A 19,469-nucleotide genomic window follows, 5' to 3' on the forward strand; every position below is an offset into this window, starting at 1 on the left:
CTTTGTACTTACACTGCAAGTTTGAAGTGAGGACCCCTGTCTTTTCCCTAAATCTGTCTCTCTTCTCCTTCAGACAGTTGTGAGATCACCGCTGACTGTGTGTGTGTGTGTAGGTATGTACAGGAACATACCTCAGCCAACCTCGGATACCGCTGACGGAAGGAGAACCCCTCTTTTTCACGTGCCTGTAAGGCACACGCCACGGGTGAGGAGTCTGATCGGAGACCCCCACCTAAGGCTGGGACCCCAAAGGGTTGTAGGAGGAAGTGATGAATGAACCCACGAGACAGAAAACACGCCCCTGAGATTTCAAAGCCCACAGGTGTATGCGCTCAGGTTTACAGTTTGGATTCGGGTCTTGACCACAGATTTCAACTCCGAGTGGTGGTGGGTCGGGAGTAGTTTTAGGAGCCTGGTGGGGCCAATGCCAGTTCCCTCTGGGAGGCGTCTCCAATCTAGACTCAGTGTGGTTGTAGGTGACCTTCAGCTGTAACAGGTATTCCTATTTCAGACACGTCCAAGTGTGAGAAAGTGCGTGTGGAGCCGGTAACATGCGGTGTGTGCGTGTGCGTGCATGTGTGTGCGTGCCCATATCTGCCCGTCTGTGTAAATCGTTTGCCTGTCTGAGCCGTAGTCCAGCTGAGTTCCTCAACACTCTCTCCAACTCACTGATTCTCCCTTTAACCCTCTTCTGCCTAAAATGTGTTCTTCTTAACCACATGTTTTATTTCAAGAACTTTCTAATTTTTAAAAACTAAAAAAAATTTATTTTGAGACAGAAAGAGAGGAGAGAGCAAGGGTGTGAGCAGGGTATGTGCAGAGAGAGAGAGAGAGAGGGAGAGAGGGAGAGAGGGTTCCAAGCAGGAGCCACGCTGTCAGCACAGAGCCTGGACTTGGGGCTTGAACCCCCAACCCTGGGATCATGACCTGAGCCAAAATCAAGAGTTGGACATTCAGCCCACTGAGCCATCCAGGCGCCCTTTGCTTTCCCAATTTTTAAAAAATAAACGTTTACCATTATTGCCCGTTTTGTTTTTCTGTAGTTTCTGGTGCTTTTAAAAGTATATTCTCTCTCATTCGCCTCTGTTACTTCTTCAAGCTTCCTGAACATAATTATTTCAGTCTTAGACAAATTGTCCCACGCAACGAGTTTCATCTGGAGTCAGTTCATCTTCTGGTTGTCGGATTTGTTCTCTATCTTCCTGGGGCGTGAGAACATCCTGTGCTGTGGGTGAGGAGTTTGGGCTTCTCTTCCCCACCCCATTTTTCTTCTTTTCATTTTCAGCTGCCCTCCGTGGTCCCCGGGGCTGCCCATCCCACGCCCGGTCCCGCGTGGCTCTGTCCGTGGCACGGCACGCAGATTTCTCTGCTTCTTCTTGTTTCCCGGCCACGGCTCCTTGTTGGGCACACTGATCCCCCCTCTCTGTGTCTCTTTGCTCATCCACTCATACAGTTTCGAGCACCTGCTATGTACCAAGCTCTGTCCTATCCTCCTTCTTGTTATTTATTTGACATCAAGTAGTTTTACGAGTTCTGTTGTCGTTTATGAGAAAGCTAGTGGAGTAGCGTGCATCCCTCTGAAGAACCCTTCTCGCCCCTCTGGTCCCTGATGGAACACCGCTTTCTGTAAGTTGCTGTCCTTCTATAATCATTCAGTGCCTCATTCTTGTTCAGCCCTTCACAGCCTCAAAATGCTTTCTTATTTATCGCCTCCGTTGTCACTTCTGCCAGGCACAGTGCCGGCATTCGTCCCGTTTTATGAAGGGTAACCGGAGGCTCAGCGAGGTCAGGGTGTCCCAGGGCTGCCCCGCCAGCACCGAGCAGAGCAGAACCACGCCTCGGATCATCTCATGGTTCAAACCCCTGCATCAGGCTCTTCAGATGGGACTTGGAACGTTGCCTGGGCAGAAGCCGCATCTTCTCTCCTGCTGTCCCTCGCTGGACCATCTCGCCTGCGTGTGATGTATTCGCCTAAGTGGGATGTGGAGCGCTAACGCTGGGCGTCTCGGGCACTGGCTGTGGTTGGACCCATCCTGCAGGACTCTGGACCCTGGCCCTGCGGGAGAACAGGTGCCTACAGAAGTGGGTGGGGAGGAATGGGCTGCTGCCAGGCCCTCATTATCGATGACGGAGGATTTATGCCCCAGCCAGAGTAATGGGGCTTCAAGGACCTCTTACATGTTCACGTTTGAAAAATCAGTAGGCATCGATCCCCATTACCGAGATGACTGAAGGCAGAGGTGGTGTTTATTTGGAGTTCTGCTCCTCGCACAGTAGCACTTAGATCACGGGATTTTCTGTAATTACTTAGAAACGACAATGCATATTGAGTTAGCGATAAATCAGAGACCATTTAAATAATGTCGCCAAGGATCGAGGAGCGTGAATTCTTTGGGTGTCGTCCTAGCTGAGGAGCCATTGCTTCAAGGGGCACACGGGGTCTTGACATTCTGTGCCATCTACCCCGGGCTCTGACCTCAGCCTGTGGTGCCCTGTCGTCTTGACCTGGCTGATGTGGGCACAGTGGACAAGCACTGGCCAGAGCCTGGAGCACGGAGGGTGCCGGGGGCAGAGAGGAGGCTGGTGCCGAGGGACGTCTCCGACCCTGGGTGGCAGCAGGTGAGGGACAAGGAGTTCCCTCAGGTGACCCGGGTCGTGAAGGCTCCAGCCACCTGAGCCTCCTGCCTGGGGCCCAGGATCGTCTCTTGCCCCTCCCTTCTCGCTCCTGCTCAGGCTGCTGGTTCGCTTGGGGTGATCTGCACAGTCTTCCAGGAGTGGGGGCCCTGCTCTAACAAGGATCCGGGTTCACCACCGCTCGGCAGGGCACCGTGTGGGTTCCGGACAGAGCCCCTTTGGGGCTGAGGGCTTCTTGCTGAATGGGTCTGATTCCAGGGGATGGCGGGGAAGGAGGAGGGAAGAGAGGAGAGCTCCGCAGGCCGCCTCTTTAACGGCAGTAATTAAAATCATTTGCCCGTAGGGAACAGAAGTGGGAGGAAGTAGGCGCTGGTTATGGGGGTTCCTGAGCGTGTCATGTGACTTGGGGCTGGGATGTGGACGGGACCTGTTTGGGAACTGGCCTGGATCAGATTGGAAGAAACGTCTGGAGTCTCTCGGCACCTTCTTCTGGCTCCTCCTGTGCCGCCGCTGTGGCCTCCTGTCTGGAGCTGTGCACCCCTGTCCCTGTGGCCTCCTGTGGCTTCTCACCCTGATGGCACAAGTCCCCGTAGAAGACACAAATTACCCTTGGGCTCAATCCCATATTCCTGGGAATAGGTCAGGGGCCCACCACCCCGTCCGATCAGGACAGTGTTGCGTTTACAAAAGGACTGGCTTTGTCCCGTTGCTGTGGACCAGTCATCTAAGGGGGGTCCTCGGGAGCTGGCACACATTTTCAAGGGTGCCACCTCACTGCATTACCCAGAGTCTGTAAGGTGGCCTTCGTATGAGTGTTACCAGCGGGGGCCAGAGAACTAATTGCCATTCCCAAGGTGAGACGGTAACGCCCCAGCAGGATTTGAACCCACAGCTCCTGGATCCAAGGAGCATGAACCATGTGTCACGGCTCTCCGCCTCCCACCGTGCTGCCCTGTGTTCTAACTGGGGGACTTGGTGCATGCAAAGGGCCCGGGGCAGGCAGGCAGGCACCACAGGCCGGGCTGGGCATCCCCAGGGTGGCTCTAAGGAGCACTTCACCTGCAGGCTGGTTAGGTAGGCACGGCCCTCTGTGCTGCAGGTGGGGCCATGAGAGTCCATAAGACAGGCCCATCAACAGAGATGCTCCACACAGGGGTCGGGACGGACAGGAGATGTGAGTGCCCACGCGGCCCAGACCGGAGAATGAGGTAGAAGATGCAGGCAGGCATCGGGAGTGAGAAAGGGCATAAAACTCAGTAACGAGCAAGGTAGGGATTTGTTTGTTCGTTTGTTTGCTTATAAACCAAAGAGCCCAGATTGGCTTCCTCTGTCCATCCTCCGCTGGGCTGCTTGCCACAGAAATGCTCCCAGGATTCGGATTTCTCACCCCAGAGAATTCAAGACCGAGTGTGCAAGAAGCCAAGAACATTCACGTCCCCTCAGTCCCCCAGACGAGAGTTTTCCTTTCCCTGCCGTGACGTCCGGTGTCCGGGAGACACGTGGCACTTACACGCAGCTGTCCGCTTCCCTCGAGGCATCTGGGCTCCCATCAGCGTGGCAAAGAACACTATTAAAAAGGAGCAACTACAAGAAGGTTTAATGGCCCTAAAAATCAAGGTTAATTTTCTCTTTTTGAAGTAACTTGGCTATATATATATATATTTATTTTGCCTCCAGGGTTCAATTTTCTGAGCTCCTCAAGACTTTTTTTTTTTAAGAGAAAGAGTGAGCAGGGGAGAGGGACGGGGGAGGGAGGGGAGAGAGAGAGAAAGAGAGAGAGAGAGAACGTTAAGCAGATTCCATGCCCAGCATGGAGCCTGACACAGGCTCAGTCCCATAACCCTGGGATCATGACCTGAGCCGAAATCAAGAGTCAGACGCTCAACTGCCTGAGCCACCCAGGTGCCCCTCCTCTCTATCCTTCAAGTATTAAAATGACTCTGATTCTGAATCAAGCTCGTTGGTCTTGAAAAGAAAATAACCATGTGCCACATGGAGAACGAATCTTGTCTGGGACTGAGTGTGAGGACGTCTTTCTTAAGGCGACCCCTTCGTTTCTCCTGGCACCGAGGCCCTATCTCCCCTCACGGCTCACCCTGCGCGTATGGAGTCAGAAAGACCAGGTTCCAGAGGGGAGCTCTGTCTGGCACTGTGTGTTCTTTGGCGAATGACTTTGCATTCTGGACCTTGGTTTTCTCATTATGCGATAAAAAAAGGCCTGTATTCAGGTCCGCATCAGAGGGTGGTTGGGATGAAATGAAATTTCATTTTGCGCGTTTTGGGGAATCCTCTATAAATGTCCTCTCTTTACTAATGACACTAATAATTACTATTGCTACTCAATGCTCTCTCAACCATCTATTGGGAACCTGCTGTGTGCACGCTCCCTGCTCCAGCAGCTGGAGGAAGGAATGGGGTTGAAATCGTCTACTTGCAAAATTTATGGTGTTTTTCGTGCAGGCTTGTGCTCCCGGAAACAAAATCACTACTCAGTACCTGGGACATTGCAATAATACATTTTAATGAAAACTTAATTAATTCGAAATGATTGCTTTGTTGTAAGTAGAAGGAGAGAAAAATCATTAAAAATTGGCAAATGGGAGAAAAAAATGCTGTTATATAAGCACATAGGAGAGACATATAGAGGTAATGAATATTTCTAAAATAAGAAAATGTTAACACTTTGTAAAGTTATTTCCTTAATTTGGAGGGCTGTTTCAACTTGTTCCCCAATAAAAATGAAAGAATTGAGTTTTGCGGTTTGTGCAGATGAACGGGGAAATCTATGTAGGCTTTTTTCCCCCCTTTTAAAACCGTTTTCCAGTGGGGTTTAGAGATGTGGGTTCATGTGGGGCTTCAAGTGTTTGTTTACTTGGCTTGGTTCTTGCGGGAAAACACAGATCTCAGGGCCAGAAGATGAGCTAAGTCGCCTCTGAGTCCCAGGCGCACCACTAACCAGGTCATTGTTCAGACATCGTAGGGGCCTCTTGGTTGATGTCTGGGTCCCGTGTGAGCTGCCCAGAGGGGCACCTCGATGAGCGAAAAGGCAGGCCACGCGGTCAGAGGTGATGAGCTCCGCCAGTTGAAAGTCCCTCATCCTGAGCGAGTCCCGGGCCCGATGGGAGCCCCAGCCCTCCCGTGTCTAAAACAGGATTGTCCAAACCCAGCAGCTCTGCCTCTACGGCCCACGCCCGGTCCTTCCACTATGTGGATCTGCCACGTTTGCGGGGGGTGGGGGTGGGGTGGGGATGAATGACTTTTGAAGGTCACGGGGTCTGACCCATCTGCCAGTTCTTCCTGTGACTGGTCCTGCATCATGGGTTGTGAATGATTCTAAATCATTCCCATTCTTCTGGCTTCTGTTGGGTCCAGAGCTGTGCTGGTTCATGTTTAACAAGCCAGTCTATTGGGGGGGGGGGGGGGAAGGAAAGGCTTGATGTATGGCGTTTGCCCGTTTCTGCAGTATAAGTGCCCCCACCCTGGCCGACTGCAAGCCGCCCGCCTGATGTCACGGGATGCTGAGGAGCAAGGAGGTGCCCCAGTCCACCACCGGTCGGGTGTCTCCGGGTGAAGGGAACTCACTCACTGCTGGCTGAGCATGTGATTGGGCCGGAGAATGTCCACTAACAGTCATTGCATGATGTGAGCCGGGCTCTGTGCTCTGTTATACCTACACGGTCTCATGCCAACATCAGCACCGTCCTGGGATTCGGTTCCTTGGCACAGATTGTTGTGTGACCTGCCCGAGGTCGTGCGGCCGGGAGGAGGTGGACTTCAGTCAGGATGGCCGACTTCAGGGCCCGGGCTTTTCTGGAAGGAGGCCACCGCAGATCTCAGCCTGGGTGTTTTCTGTTCCTGGTAATTTTTCCAGCCTGCAGAAAAGTGCCTTGAAACATTAAGCACGTCCTGTTACGTTTGGTTCTTTATTTTGAAGTCAATTTATCAAATTTCCCGATGATTATTGTGCAGCTCGCAGATTAGTAAACATATTTGTAAACGCTCTTTGATGGTGTTTTCTTCACTCTAAGAACTGCAGATATGTGCTGTTTATGTTTTCTTTCTGCTTTGTTTTGGGGTTGGTCCCATTAACAGGCGAGAGTGCAGACATATGGGTCTTAAATAAAAAAAAAGGGACTTTCTAACAGCTTTTCTGTGATTAGGGGAAGAAACAGCCCTAAGTGAAGGGAGCTATTTGGAGCAGAGAGGTTTTTAATTAGGGCGATATTCCAGCGCTGAGTGACAGAGCGGTTCTTGATTAACAGAAGCCAGGATAGCTTTCCCTTGGAAGGGCATTGACACACACCGGCACGCCAAGCCGATTTTTCACGGAATTAAGCCCTTCACCCAAACTGGCGGAGGCATGAAGCATTTGTCCAACTGAGCACGGTACAAAGTGGTTTGGAACACGAGCAGTCATCTGGAGAATCAGGCCACGTGCGTTGCCAAACCGGGCCATTTTTCGTCATCAGCGGCAGCGGTAGGTATCTAGGAGGGTCTGAGTCTGTGGGTTATGCTCCTCAGCCCCGCACAGACTGCCCCCGAGGAGACGGCAATCTCATGCCCCCAGGCCAGGTTTGAGATCAACCCAGCCTCCGGAAACACAGATCTGCAGAGACATCCCTTCAGGTGGAATCCGCCGTCTCGCGGCCCGCAAAATGTCGCGGAAAGGGCATCTCCAATAAGCAGTGACATTGTTGTTTTCATAAAAGCAAGAGCCATTCGTTAAAAGGATTCAAGTGATGTATAAGGAAGCAAGCAACAAATGGCCTGAAATCCTACCGCTCATAAATAATCACACAGTTGGCGGCTTCCCCGGTTACAGACGGCCCCACACACGGCGGCGTAAACCCACGACCATCTGGTTGTGCTCACAGATTCTGTGGGTCAGGGACTTGGACCGGGGGTATGTGTCTCTCCCCCGTGACGTCTGGGTTCCCTCGCTTGGGAAGACCCTGTCGCCTGGCGGTGGCTTGATGGGCTAGACGCCGGAATATTCTGGAGGTGACTTCGCTGGGCTGTGTGGCACCTGGGTGGTGGGTGAGGCCTCAGCAGAGACCGCCTGCCACATCACCTGCCCGTGGGGCTGAGTTACTGTGGTCGTCCTTTTTTTTTTTTTTTTTTTAATTTTTTTTCAACGTTTATTTATTTTTGGGACAGAGAGAGACAGAGCATGAACGGGGGAGGGGCAGAGAGAGAGAGGGAGACACAGAATCGGAAACAGGCTCCAGGCTCTGAGCCATCAGCCCAGAGCCCGACGCGGGGCTCAAACTCACGGACCGCGAGATCGTGACCTGGCTGAAGTCGGACGCTTAACCGACTGCGCCACCCAGGCGCCCCAATGTGGTCATCCTTCAAAAGCACACTCTGGCCCAAGTGATCCTCTTCCCAGACAGCCCTTTAGGCACGTATACGGGCGACTGATAGAGAGCAGCATCTACAATGAATGGAGAATCTGCAGATTTACAGATGAAAACACTTTTGTAAGAATGGAAGTATCTCATCGTGCTTTTGAAAGTACAAATTAATAAATTCAACTGCACAGAAGAAAAAGAAAGTGATGTAAAATGCAAAGACCTTTAATTCCAGTTTTTGAAGGGCCAGACATATTCTCTCCTAAATGATCTAAGAAGAAGGAAATAAATTACAAAACCACTGAAAGCATAGAGTCATTATTTTTTTAAAATACCTCCCCCCCCCCCAAACTTCAGACAGTGAGGACTGACTCCCGTGAGGAGACGCGGCGATTCTGGCTTTTATCCACTCCTCCTGCCCCGACCCCTGCCAAGCTCTGTTGCTTATATTGCCTTTCCTGTGGTGGTTTGTGATGCTGACATTCTAGGGCAACCAGTCCCTCCTCAAAGAGTTTAAAAGTCTTAGCTCTATGTTTATATGGATTCAGAGCCTGGTTGTTTCATGGGTGCATGGATGCATGCGTGTATGTATATAGGTATACATGTATGTATGTGTTTGTATGCATGTACATATATATGTGTACATGTCTGCATGCACCTGTTGTGGTTTCTTTGTCTAGTATTTTTCTTTTTTGCTTCATCTCTTGGTAGGATGCATTTTTTGCAAGATTTTTATCAAGAAGAGCACATAGGTGTTTTAGTTCTCAAATTCTTTTCTTTTTAATGTTTATTTGTTTTGAGAGAGAGAGAGAGCATACACGTATGAGTGGGGAAGGGACAGAGAGAGTGAGAGAATCCTAAGCAGGCTCCACGCTATCAGCATAGAGCCCGACACAGGGCTGAAACTCACGACCATGAGATTGTGACCTGAGCCAAAATCAAGAGTTGGACACTTAACCGACCGAGCCACCCAGACACCCCATTTGTTCTCAAATTCTTTAATGTTGGAACATGTGCGTGTTGCTGCAGCAGTTACCCTCTGTCGGGGCGGGCCACCTGGGTACACCAGCTCTGTCGGGAGTGTGCAAAGCCCTCAGGTGTGGGGAGTTGCCGTGAAGCATTCTGGGGCCGGCGCACTTTGTGGGGGCCCACTTGCCTGCCTTCTCTCCAGGCTACACTGTGAGGACAGTGGTGCTTTCAAACGGGGCCTTGTGGCCTGAGCCCATGGGGGCAGTGAAGGGGCGGTCGCTGCCTGGAGGGCTGGCCTTGGGCTCCCTCCTGTGTGGGGGTTTCAGCTCCACATGTCCTTGGCCCAGCCCTCCTGGCCGAGAGCTGCTGTCCAAGGTGCTCACTCTTGCTCTCTCCCGTCCGTCCTAGCTGCCGCTCCTGGGGCCGGGTGTGGAGAGGACAGGCTGGAGGGGTCAGGAGCTGAGAGCCAAGCTGCAGCCATCGGGCAGTCTGTCCCCCGCTGGCAAAGGACAAGCCCCACATCTGATCGTGTGGCATCTGGGACCGTGGCCACCAGCTCTGCCGCATGTGACATTGTGGATGGCATGGTCTCCGTGGGTTCCTCAGGGTGGTGTAGACGCCGAGGCAGGGCAGGATTTAGAGGCTCAACATCTTCTTTAACATGGCCTTGGGGTGGATCAAAAGTTCACCTTCCTGCTTCTGTGTGGCCCGGTTCCCCCCTCTGTGTGACAGAGATCTTTGTAATCCCCACCTCGAAGGGCAATGGTGGGCGTGAGTGGGTGGTCACGTGTGGGATGCTCGTGGCAGGGCCTGGTGCAGAGGAAGGCTTAGACCCCCACCCCAGGGCGGCTTCTGTGCCTCAGTTGATGGCTTCCCATCGAGGCCTGGCTCTTCTGCTGGGTTCACAGAGAGAACAGATGTTCACGACGCACGACTCCGTCCCGTGATCGGCCACTCTGGCCTTATTGCTATTTTAAATGATTTTTGCTAAGTGTCTCTAACCAGTTACCCATAAAATAATGGAAGGAAAAGGATTCTCATTAAAGAGGAGTTTATTTGGGTTGTAAAGGCAGGGTCTGTTAATTGCACCCTGGATGACACAGAACGAGGCTGTTGGCGAGCACTGATGGAGACAGCAGCCATGGGTCGCGCTCTGGCCGCATCTAAGGCTGGCCACCAGGCTGCCCTAGCACGGGCTTTGAGGGGGAACACCGGGGGCCCTGTCTGCTTGCTCTAGAAGCAGCCTCCGGCGTGGCTGAGTACCAGGGAAAGCCCAGACCTGGGATGGGGGAGCCTGGGGCCTGGGGGGTGGGCAGGGCTGCCCGAGGCACCTCCCCTGTCCAGGGCGTGGGGCCCAGGGATTGTCCCGGCTGAAGTCTGAGCAGCCCCGTGGGATGGTCATGACCCTGGTTTCTCTCTGGAGGCAGTGAAGCCGGGGTCTCCTGAAGGAAGGCCTCCCAAGTAAGGGGGGTCGGGGGCCGGGCTCAGTTCTTCACACGGTCACACCCTTCATCCGTAAGGTCAGGGAGGAATCTCTCTCTCAGGGGGCTGAGCCTAGAGCTTGCGTGCAGTAGGCACTTAATAAAACGGTCCTTTTGCTGTCATCAGTAGTAACGCGTCCCTGTCCTTCATCCAACAGGTGAGTTCCGAGCTTGCCCTAGGTGCCAGCTGTTGCTTACTTCAGGAGAAGTCCCTGCCCTGTGTCCTCAGAGGCCACGACAGTCAGGAAATGACAGGTAAATGGCCAGATCACGTCATGTCGTTGTAAGGATGCTAGTGATCTGGGTGAGGGGACAGATGGCGGTTTCAAAGGGGCCTCCGAGGAGAAGGCACTTAAACCGAGACCCAGAGAATCTGGGGGGGGACACCTGTCCCCTTGGCCCTCTGCCTGGGTCAGCTGGCTGCCTGGCCACCAGTGAAGGCCTTCCGAGCCCCCTGCCCCTGCAGCCCCTCCGGCCCGGTGCCCAGGCTCTGCCGGGAATCTGTGACTCATCTTAGGACAGAGGGACTTGTTCTGCTTGGGTGGCTTGAAACTTCGCTTTGTGCTGGAGCAGGACCCCCGCCAAGTGGTTCCTCGGGGCTCCTCCAGCAGGTGGGTGTTCCCCGTGCTCTTGAGGGTGGGAAGAGGCTGCTGATTCTTGAGCTGGTTCTGTGTGGCTGCGGATCACCTCCGGCCCTGCTGTGTGTCACGGGAGATTCTCCCGGCCCCACCCTTCCTGTGCACACAGTGGAACAGGACTCAAGAGTGAGCTCAGACCCCCTCGTGCCCCCCCAACCCCGCGCAGCTCTGAGCTGACTTCCTCTTGCTGTCCCCAGCACCTGCCAGAGGAGAAGCTCGCGGTGGGTCCCTGAGATGGACCAGATACCTTTGCATCCCTTGAGGCTCGTGGGAACGTGCTTGAGAAGGGTTCATTCTGCCTTTGCTGGGTACAGCATTCCACACGGATCCCCCGGATCGACTTTGTTGTGCGTTTCTTCACGTTTTCTCTGTCTTTGCTGCTGTTTCTTGCTTCTCCTCTTAGTTTTTGAGCCATGTATTGAAATACCCCAGGTGAGTGTGGGTTCATCTGTCTGTCCTTGTAGTTTTGTTCACTGTTGTTTCTTGAAGTTACATTACGATGTATGTGCCCATAAATTTAGAGTTGTTTTTTAACCTTCCTGGCACACTGACAATTTTATTATGAAGTGTTTCTCTTTGTCTCCAAATTTCTTTCACTTAAAGTCTACTTTAGTATTAATATGGTCTCACAGCTTTGGTAAGATTTGGTGGGATGCATATATGCGTCCATATGGAATACATGGATATAGATATACACATACACATATGTACAGATGTGCATTTAGACTATGTACATATACATAAGTTACATACGTATGTGTGTGTGTGTTTACCCTTGAATAAGTAAATATGCGATAGATATGTGTGTTTCAACACTACACGGGTACGGTTGGGTCTTGATTATTTTTTTATCCAGCACGCCATCTTTACTTAACTGGAAGCTTGGTGCAATTGCATTTTTTGCTGTGACGTGGATGAACCTTGATGGTATTACACAGAATGAAACAAGAGAGCCACAGAAGGACGAATACTACACGATTCCACCTATATGATGTCCCTAAAATAGTCAAACTCGTAGCAGCAGAGGCTGGAGGGAGGGGGGACATGGGCAGACGTTGTTCAGGGGGCATAAGGTTTCAGTTGTGCTGGATGAATTAGTTCTGGAGGTCTGCTGCACAGCACAGGGTCCGTAGTTGGCAATACTGTGTTGTGCACTTAAATATTTAACTTTAATTTTCAAGGAGTATTATCACTGAATGTGGCATTCTTGGTTGGCATTATTTCCTGTTTCGCACTCTAAGGCTATCAGTCATTTTATCATAGTTTTCATTGTTTCTGTTGAGATGTTGGCTGTCATTTTAGTAGCTTCTCTTTAAAAAAATTTTTTACTCTTATTTAAAAAAAACTCTTCTTTGCTTAAGGATAAATACTTTTGCTGTAATATGTTTTGGTGGTGATTTTGCTTTATTTTTTCCTGGTTGGGACTTGTAGGGTTTCTTGCTTCTGTGTCTCAATGTCTTTCTTTCACTTTGGAAAATCCTCAGCCAGTATCTTTTCACTTTTTCATTCTCATTAATTCAATCTCTTACCTTCTTTTGGGACTCTGACTATGTGTATATGAACCTTATTCCTGTGTTCTTTCTATTTTTTGCCTGCTCTTCTGTATTTTCTATCCTTTGTACCTCTATTGTTTATTCTGGACACTTTGGACATCTATCTTCTATTTTACTAAACCTCTCTTCGGCTGTATCTAATTTTCTCATAAGCCCATCCACTTAAATTCACTTTTGTAGTTGGACTTTTCAGATTTAGAGTTTCCGTGTTTTACGAAAGAAGTTTCCACTTCCAAACTGAACTTTTCAGTGTATCCTTTGTCTCCTTGATCATTATGAACATAGTCACTTTAAAGTGTACGTGTGACACTGATAAATTATGTGTCTGGCCTCTGCGTTATGTCTTTTGGTTCTGTTCATGTTGTCTTGACTCCTGTCCATGGTTATCGTGTGTCAGATGTTGTGTTTTTATTGGTATTTATTTTTTGTTTGTTTATTTATTTACTTATTTGAGAGAGAGAAGAGAGAGAGAGAGAGAGAGCAAGCAGGGGAGGGGCAAAGGGAGAGAGGAAGAATCCCAAGCAGGCTCAACACACAGCACAGAGCCTGACGTGGGGCTTGATCCCATGACCCTGGGATCATGACCTGAGCTAAACTCAAGAGTCAGATGCTCAACCCGCTGAGCCACCCAGGTGCCCCAGATGCTGTGTTTTTAAAGTGTGAAGAAGTCAGATACCTTCTTTCAGAGGTGATTTTACGTCTCTGTCAGTGGAGATCTGGGATCTCTTCAGTCCACCTCCGGGTCCTGAGTGATAACACGGAGCCCATATCCCCCCAGAAAGTCCGTCTACTTCCAGTTCACCAAGACTAGTGTGTCCGGCCCTTTGGTGTTCCAGCCAAAGCCAGAAGGGTCACCAGGATGCACTTCTGGTGTCCCAGACCTGCAAGGGTGTGAAGGCATAGCTCAGTTGGCCTCTCTGTTGCTCCCTCTGGTTTCAACAAAGTGTCCCCAGGGGTAAGGAAACTACAAACATAGGCTTGACTCCATTTTCTTGTAGATCCTGGCCTGCCAGTTTTCACTATCTTGTGAGTTCTTGAATGATTTTTTGTTTGCTTGTGTGTTTTTTTAAGAAAAAAAATTTAGGGGCGCCTGGGTGGCGCAGTCGGTTAAGCGTCCGACTTCAGCCAGGTCACGATCTCGCGGTCCGTGAGTTCGAGCCCCGCGTCAGGCTCTGAGCTGATGGCTCAGAGCCTGGAGCCTGTTTCCGATTCTGTGTCTCCCTCTCTCTCTCTGCCCCTCCCCCATTCATGCTCTGTCTCTCTCTATCCCAAAAATAAATAAACGTTGAAAAAAAATTAAAAAAAAAAAAGAAAAAAAATTTAAAATACATGTAATATGAAATTTGCCATCATCACTCTTTAAAACATTTTCAATGTTTATTTCTGAGAGAGAGCAAGAGAGAGCGAGCTTGTAGAGTGTGAGCAGGGGAGGGATACAGAGAGAGGGAGACACAGAATCCGAAGCAGGCTCCAGGCTCTGAGCTGTCAGCACCGAGCCCGATGTGAGGCTTGAACCCACGAACTGTGAGATCATGACCTGAGCGGAAGTCAGACACTTAACTGACTGAGCCCCCCAGGTGCCCTCGTTTTTAATTTTTAAATATATTGAGGTGTGTTTTATGGCCGAGCACCCGGTTTGTCATGGAGAGTGTCCCATGTGCATTTGAGAGTGTCACTGGTTCAGGTTTGGTGGGGGTGCTGTCTAGATGCCTGTTGGACTTTCTGTTTCTTCCTCCCTCCCTCCCTCCCTTCCTTCTTTCCTTCCTTCCTTGTTTATTTTTGAGAAAGAGAGACAGAGTCAGAGCATGAGCAGGGGAGAAGCAGAGAGAGGGAGACACAGAATCCGAAGCAGGCTCCAGGCTCTGTGCTAACAGCTCAGAGAACTACAGGGCTCCAACCCATGAACTACGAGATCATGACCTGAGCCAAAGTCAGACGCTTAACCTACTGAGCCATCCAGGGGCCCCATCCTATCTTAAAATGTTCGGTTTGGTGGTATTAAACATACTGATAACGTCACACAAGCACCAACCCATCCTTCTCTCTAGACCTCCTTTCATCTTGAAAAACTGAAAATCCGTACCCATGAAATGATGACACCTCATTCCCCCAAGTCCCCAGCTGCTGGAAACCGCCATTCCACTTTCCGTCTCTCTGGTTTGGATGACTCTAAGTCCCTCACCTAAGTGGAATCATACAATATTCGTCTTTTTGTGATTGGCTTATTTCACTGAGCATCATGTTCTCAAGATTCGCCCAATGGCGTAGCATGCGTCTGACTTTCCTTCTTGTATAGTATTCCGTTGTATGTATATGCCACGTTTTGTTTATGCATTTATCCATCCATGAACTTGAGTTGCTCACATATTTGAGTTCTTGTGAATCATGCTGCTATGAACATGGGTGTACAAATATCTCTTTAAGACCCCACTTTCAATTCTTCTGGATATATAACCCTGAGTGGCATTGCTGGATCATATAGTAACTCTATTTTTACTTTTATGAGGAACTGTCACTTTTCTGCAGTGGCTGCACCATTTTGTATTTCCATCATTGGTGCATGAGGATTCCGGTTTCAACACATCCTGTCAAGTACCTGTTATTTTCTGTTTTCTTGATGGTGGTCATCCTAATGGGTGTGAGGTCATATCTCACTGTAATTATGATTTGCATTTCCTTAATGATCATTGATGTTGAGCACCTTTTCATGTGTTATGACCACTTACATGTCTTTGGAGAAATATCTATTCAAACCCTTTGATCATTTTTTTAATAGATTTTGTTGTTGTTGAGCTTTAGGAGTTCTCTACATATTCTGGATGTCAGTCCCTTATCACATATACAATTTGCATATATTTTCTTCCATTTTGTGGGCTGCCTTTTGACTCTGTGGAGGGTGTCTTTTGACACCCTTTTAGAATTTTCAGTCTAGTTCTTTTTCTGTGCTTTTGATGTCATATCCAAGAAATCATTGTCAGATCCGATGTCACGAAGCTTTTGCCCTATGTCTTCTTCTAAGGATATTATTGTCTTAGGGGGTACATTTTTTAAATTTGTTTGTTTGTTTGTTTTGGTTGGTTGGAGTCTGCCCCTTGGGATTCCATTTGAATTTTAGGATGCGTTTTTCTATTTCTGCCAAACATCATTGGGATTTTGATAGGGACCGCATCAAGTCTGTGGTTGCTTTAAAGAGTATTAACAACTTAAAAATATAAGTCTTCCAATTTGTGAATGGGGCGATTTGGGGGGGGGGTTAAGATAATTTATTTTTTCTTTTTATATTTTTCTTTTTAATTATTTTATTTTAGAATTTATTGCTCTTTAAAAAAACATTTTAATTCCATATAGCTCACATACAGTGTTATATTAGTTTCAGGTATACAATACAGTGATTCAACAATTCTGTATATGACTCAGTGCTAATCAAGATAAGTGTGCTCTTAACCCCCTTCACTGGTTTCACCCATCAACATGGCATTTTTTATGCCATCTTTAATTTTTTTAGCTGTGTTTGTACAAGTCTTTCACTTCCATGGTTAAATTAATCCCTAAATATTTACTCTTTTTGATGCTATTGTAAATAGAATTATTTTTGTATTTGCTTTTTTAGATTGTTCATTGTTAGTGTATAGAAATGCAACTGAATTCTGTGGGTTGACTTTCTGTCCTGCTACTTTACTGAATTGATTTATTTGTCCCAAGCGTTCTTTGTATGCGATCTTTAGGGTTTTCTACGCATGAGATTGTATTATCTGCAGACAGAGAAAATTTTACTTCTTCCTTTCCAATTTAACTATCTTTTACTTATGTTTTCTTGCCTCAGTGCTCTGGCTAGAACTTCTAGTACTTTGTGAAATGTATTCTGGACGTGGGCATCCTTGCCTTGTAAATCATCTTAGCCTTTCGCCATTGAGTGTAAAATTGGCTGTGGGTTTTTCACATACGGCTTTTATTATGTTGAGTGGAGGTGATTTCCCTCTGTTTCTAATTTTTGGACTTTTTTTTTTTATTAGAAAAGGGCATTGAGTTTTGTCAAAAGATTTTTCTGTATCGTATGAGACGAGATGATCATGTTTTGGTTTTTTTTCCTTTATTTGGTTAATGATGTGAATTACATTGATTGATTTTCACATGTTGAGCCATCTTTGGATTCTGGCAGTGAGCCTGAGTCTCATCGGCAGACCCCCGGGCATCCCCAGAACATTTCTATAGGGTCCACCCGTTGAGGTGTTATTTGCATTCTTTGTGGTCCTGCATTTGGGTTAAAGTACAAAAACACCTCAATGCCCTTGAATGAATCCTCGTAGCACGTAAATTCCAACTGTGGTTGTTGTGTTCTGTGCAGTAAAAGGAAGCTGTCCGTTTCACTCAAGAACGTCCTTCGTGAGGCAAGAGAAGCTGCTCGTTTAATGTGGTCTCGATCCTTGTGTACACATCGTGTGAATACTCCGTGTGACCGATCGGGAAGTGTGCACCGTGGACGTTCTTACTGCTCACTGAACACAACGGTGCTTGGCTTGCGAGCCAAACTGGTCCCTGTTTTCACCGAGCACCGTCTTTCCTTGAAAGAACAGCTGCCAGACAAATTATGATTCATTGAAGCTTGGGTGCTCAGCAGACATGTTCTCAAAAATGAAATCACTTCAAGGAAAACAACTGACAATACGAGTTGTAATCATATTGATAAACTTGGAACTTTCAGATGAAAGTTAGACTCTTGTCACACTCGCACCCGCTACCAGGGGCTTGCCCGTGTGCGGGCGCTGGAAGATGTCCCTGGTGACGTGAATGGCGACACTAACACACGTGACTTCCTGAAACCTGTCGACGTGAGGAAGATCTGCCTGGCTCAGCGAAGTGACATTTCCAAATGGTGAGTGTGTGACGTTGTAAACCCACGTGTGACCAGAGGGTCCATTCAGAGCGCCAGATTCAAGAGACTTCGATTTGGTTCTGGTCAGGACGAGGTTTCCGGTTCCTTGGAGCTTCTCAGTTGATGTGAATGTGCAGCCAGGGTGACAGCCGGGGGAGAAGGGTTCCCCCGAGCTTGTGCACTGAGCAAGGGCAGGGCTGGGAAGACTCGGGGTCCCGGGCTCCCCATCAGTAATTCTGGGGACCAAAGAGAAGGGCAGACACGGCTTCCTGTGGAGCCTCACGGGGAGGCTCTGATGGGTCTCAGGGCTGCAGCAGGTGGGGCTGAGCTGGGCAGTGACACTGGGGGACAGGCAGGGCTGGTGGGCCCGGGTGGGGGACGGACCCCAACTCCCTCGGCAGGAGTGGATTCTCTGGCTGGTCTTACGGGGTGGGTGGGACTTGGTACCCATGGGACAGGGAGCGTTCAAGGGAGATTGCCCACAGAGCTGAGCCCGGAGTTGAAGCCTGAAGCTGGTCTTGGGGTCGGCGCCGTGGACAGGATGGGGCGCGTGAGAGAAAAGGGGCGTCTGGTCCAGGGCTGGCAGGTCCTTCCTGAAGCCGGCAGGGCTTGTCTTCAAGATGAAGTGATGTCCCAGAGAGCCCAGTCTCTCTCCCCTGACACAGAGCAGCTCTTGGCAGAAGCTTTAAGCGGCCAGGCCTTGAACGTGGTCTTGAATATTTCATTTGATCATCTCTTTACAAACCCCGTGAAGTGGTGCTGGGCCCTTACTTGGCCGATGAGGAGAACGGGGCTCAAAGCGGCCAGGGATTTCCGGGCAAGCAACTGAACTTGGACGTGAACCCGGGTTCACCTGGGCCCCCAAACTGTCCCACAGCCTCTTGCCTTTGGGCTGGCCCTCAGAAGGTGGCGGCTAGATTGGAAACCGGGCACTGAGTACTTCCCGAAGTGGCTGCTGTTGGTTATTTTGGGGACGTGGGGATGTGGCTGGGATTTAGGTGTCCAAAATATCTCCCGTGACACCAAGCCGGAGCCTGAGGCTCTGAGCCCTGGATCTGCTCTGAGCCCAGCCGGGATGAGGGCTCCAGGCGTCCTCAGGCAGAGCTACCCCCACCCCTTGGAGCCCGGCTGGGGGGCTCTCATCCCCTGGCTGGTAGTCTGCGGCTTAACTGCCTCTTGTGGGCGCATTAAGGTATTAATCGCATCATGGTCTGGCTGTGCCTTTCATCTCCCGCAAATAAGTGCAATGGGAGTCGATTTCACGGACAAAGCCCTTAGCGGTGCAGCTGACAGGGGACGAGGAATGCAGGGACCGCTGAGAACATCGATTCTGTCTGTGGTGCGCGTGCCTCCCGATGAAACGTGAATGTGAATGCTGGGACCCAGCACCTCCACACGGGGCCACCTCCTCACCCAGAAAGGGCTCCCGCTGGCTCAGGGGAAGCCCGCTTTTGCATCCAAGTCTCCACGGACCGGGCCGTGTGGCCTTGGGCAATGACTTAACCTCTGAGCCTCCTCGGGTCCGGGGAGGATGAACCGGGTGCATGGCCTGCGCCTGGCGGCCAGGGTGCCACGGTGGGGGGGCCGCCTTTCCTTGTCCTGTGGCCCTGAGATCCCGTGGCCTCTGAGATCCCAGAAGCCAGGAGAAACACAAAGCAGAGACAGTCTGAAAATCAAGGGCTCCTGTGGCTTCTTATTCAATAACATTAAACAACAATTATTCATCAGAAGAAAAACTTTTCATGGAGAGTGAACTTGACGAAGACCATAATCACGGGGGCACCAGGTCCCATAAATGTTTAGAATCTTTTCTCAAAGGCTTTCCTTACATTGCCTTATGTGCACGTGCAGCCTGACCGTAGGGCCTGGTCGTGACCCAGCAGAGCCCTCTCGAGGGGCACCCAGGGCCGCGTAGCCACACTGTCGTGGATCTGGGGGTCCTGGAATCGAGGCGGGGGGTGGGGGCGGAG

Source organism: Leopardus geoffroyi, chromosome B4 (assembly GCF_018350155.1).
Source record: "Leopardus geoffroyi isolate Oge1 chromosome B4, O.geoffroyi_Oge1_pat1.0, whole genome shotgun sequence".
Classification (NCBI taxonomy): domain Eukaryota; kingdom Metazoa; phylum Chordata; class Mammalia; order Carnivora; family Felidae; genus Leopardus; species Leopardus geoffroyi.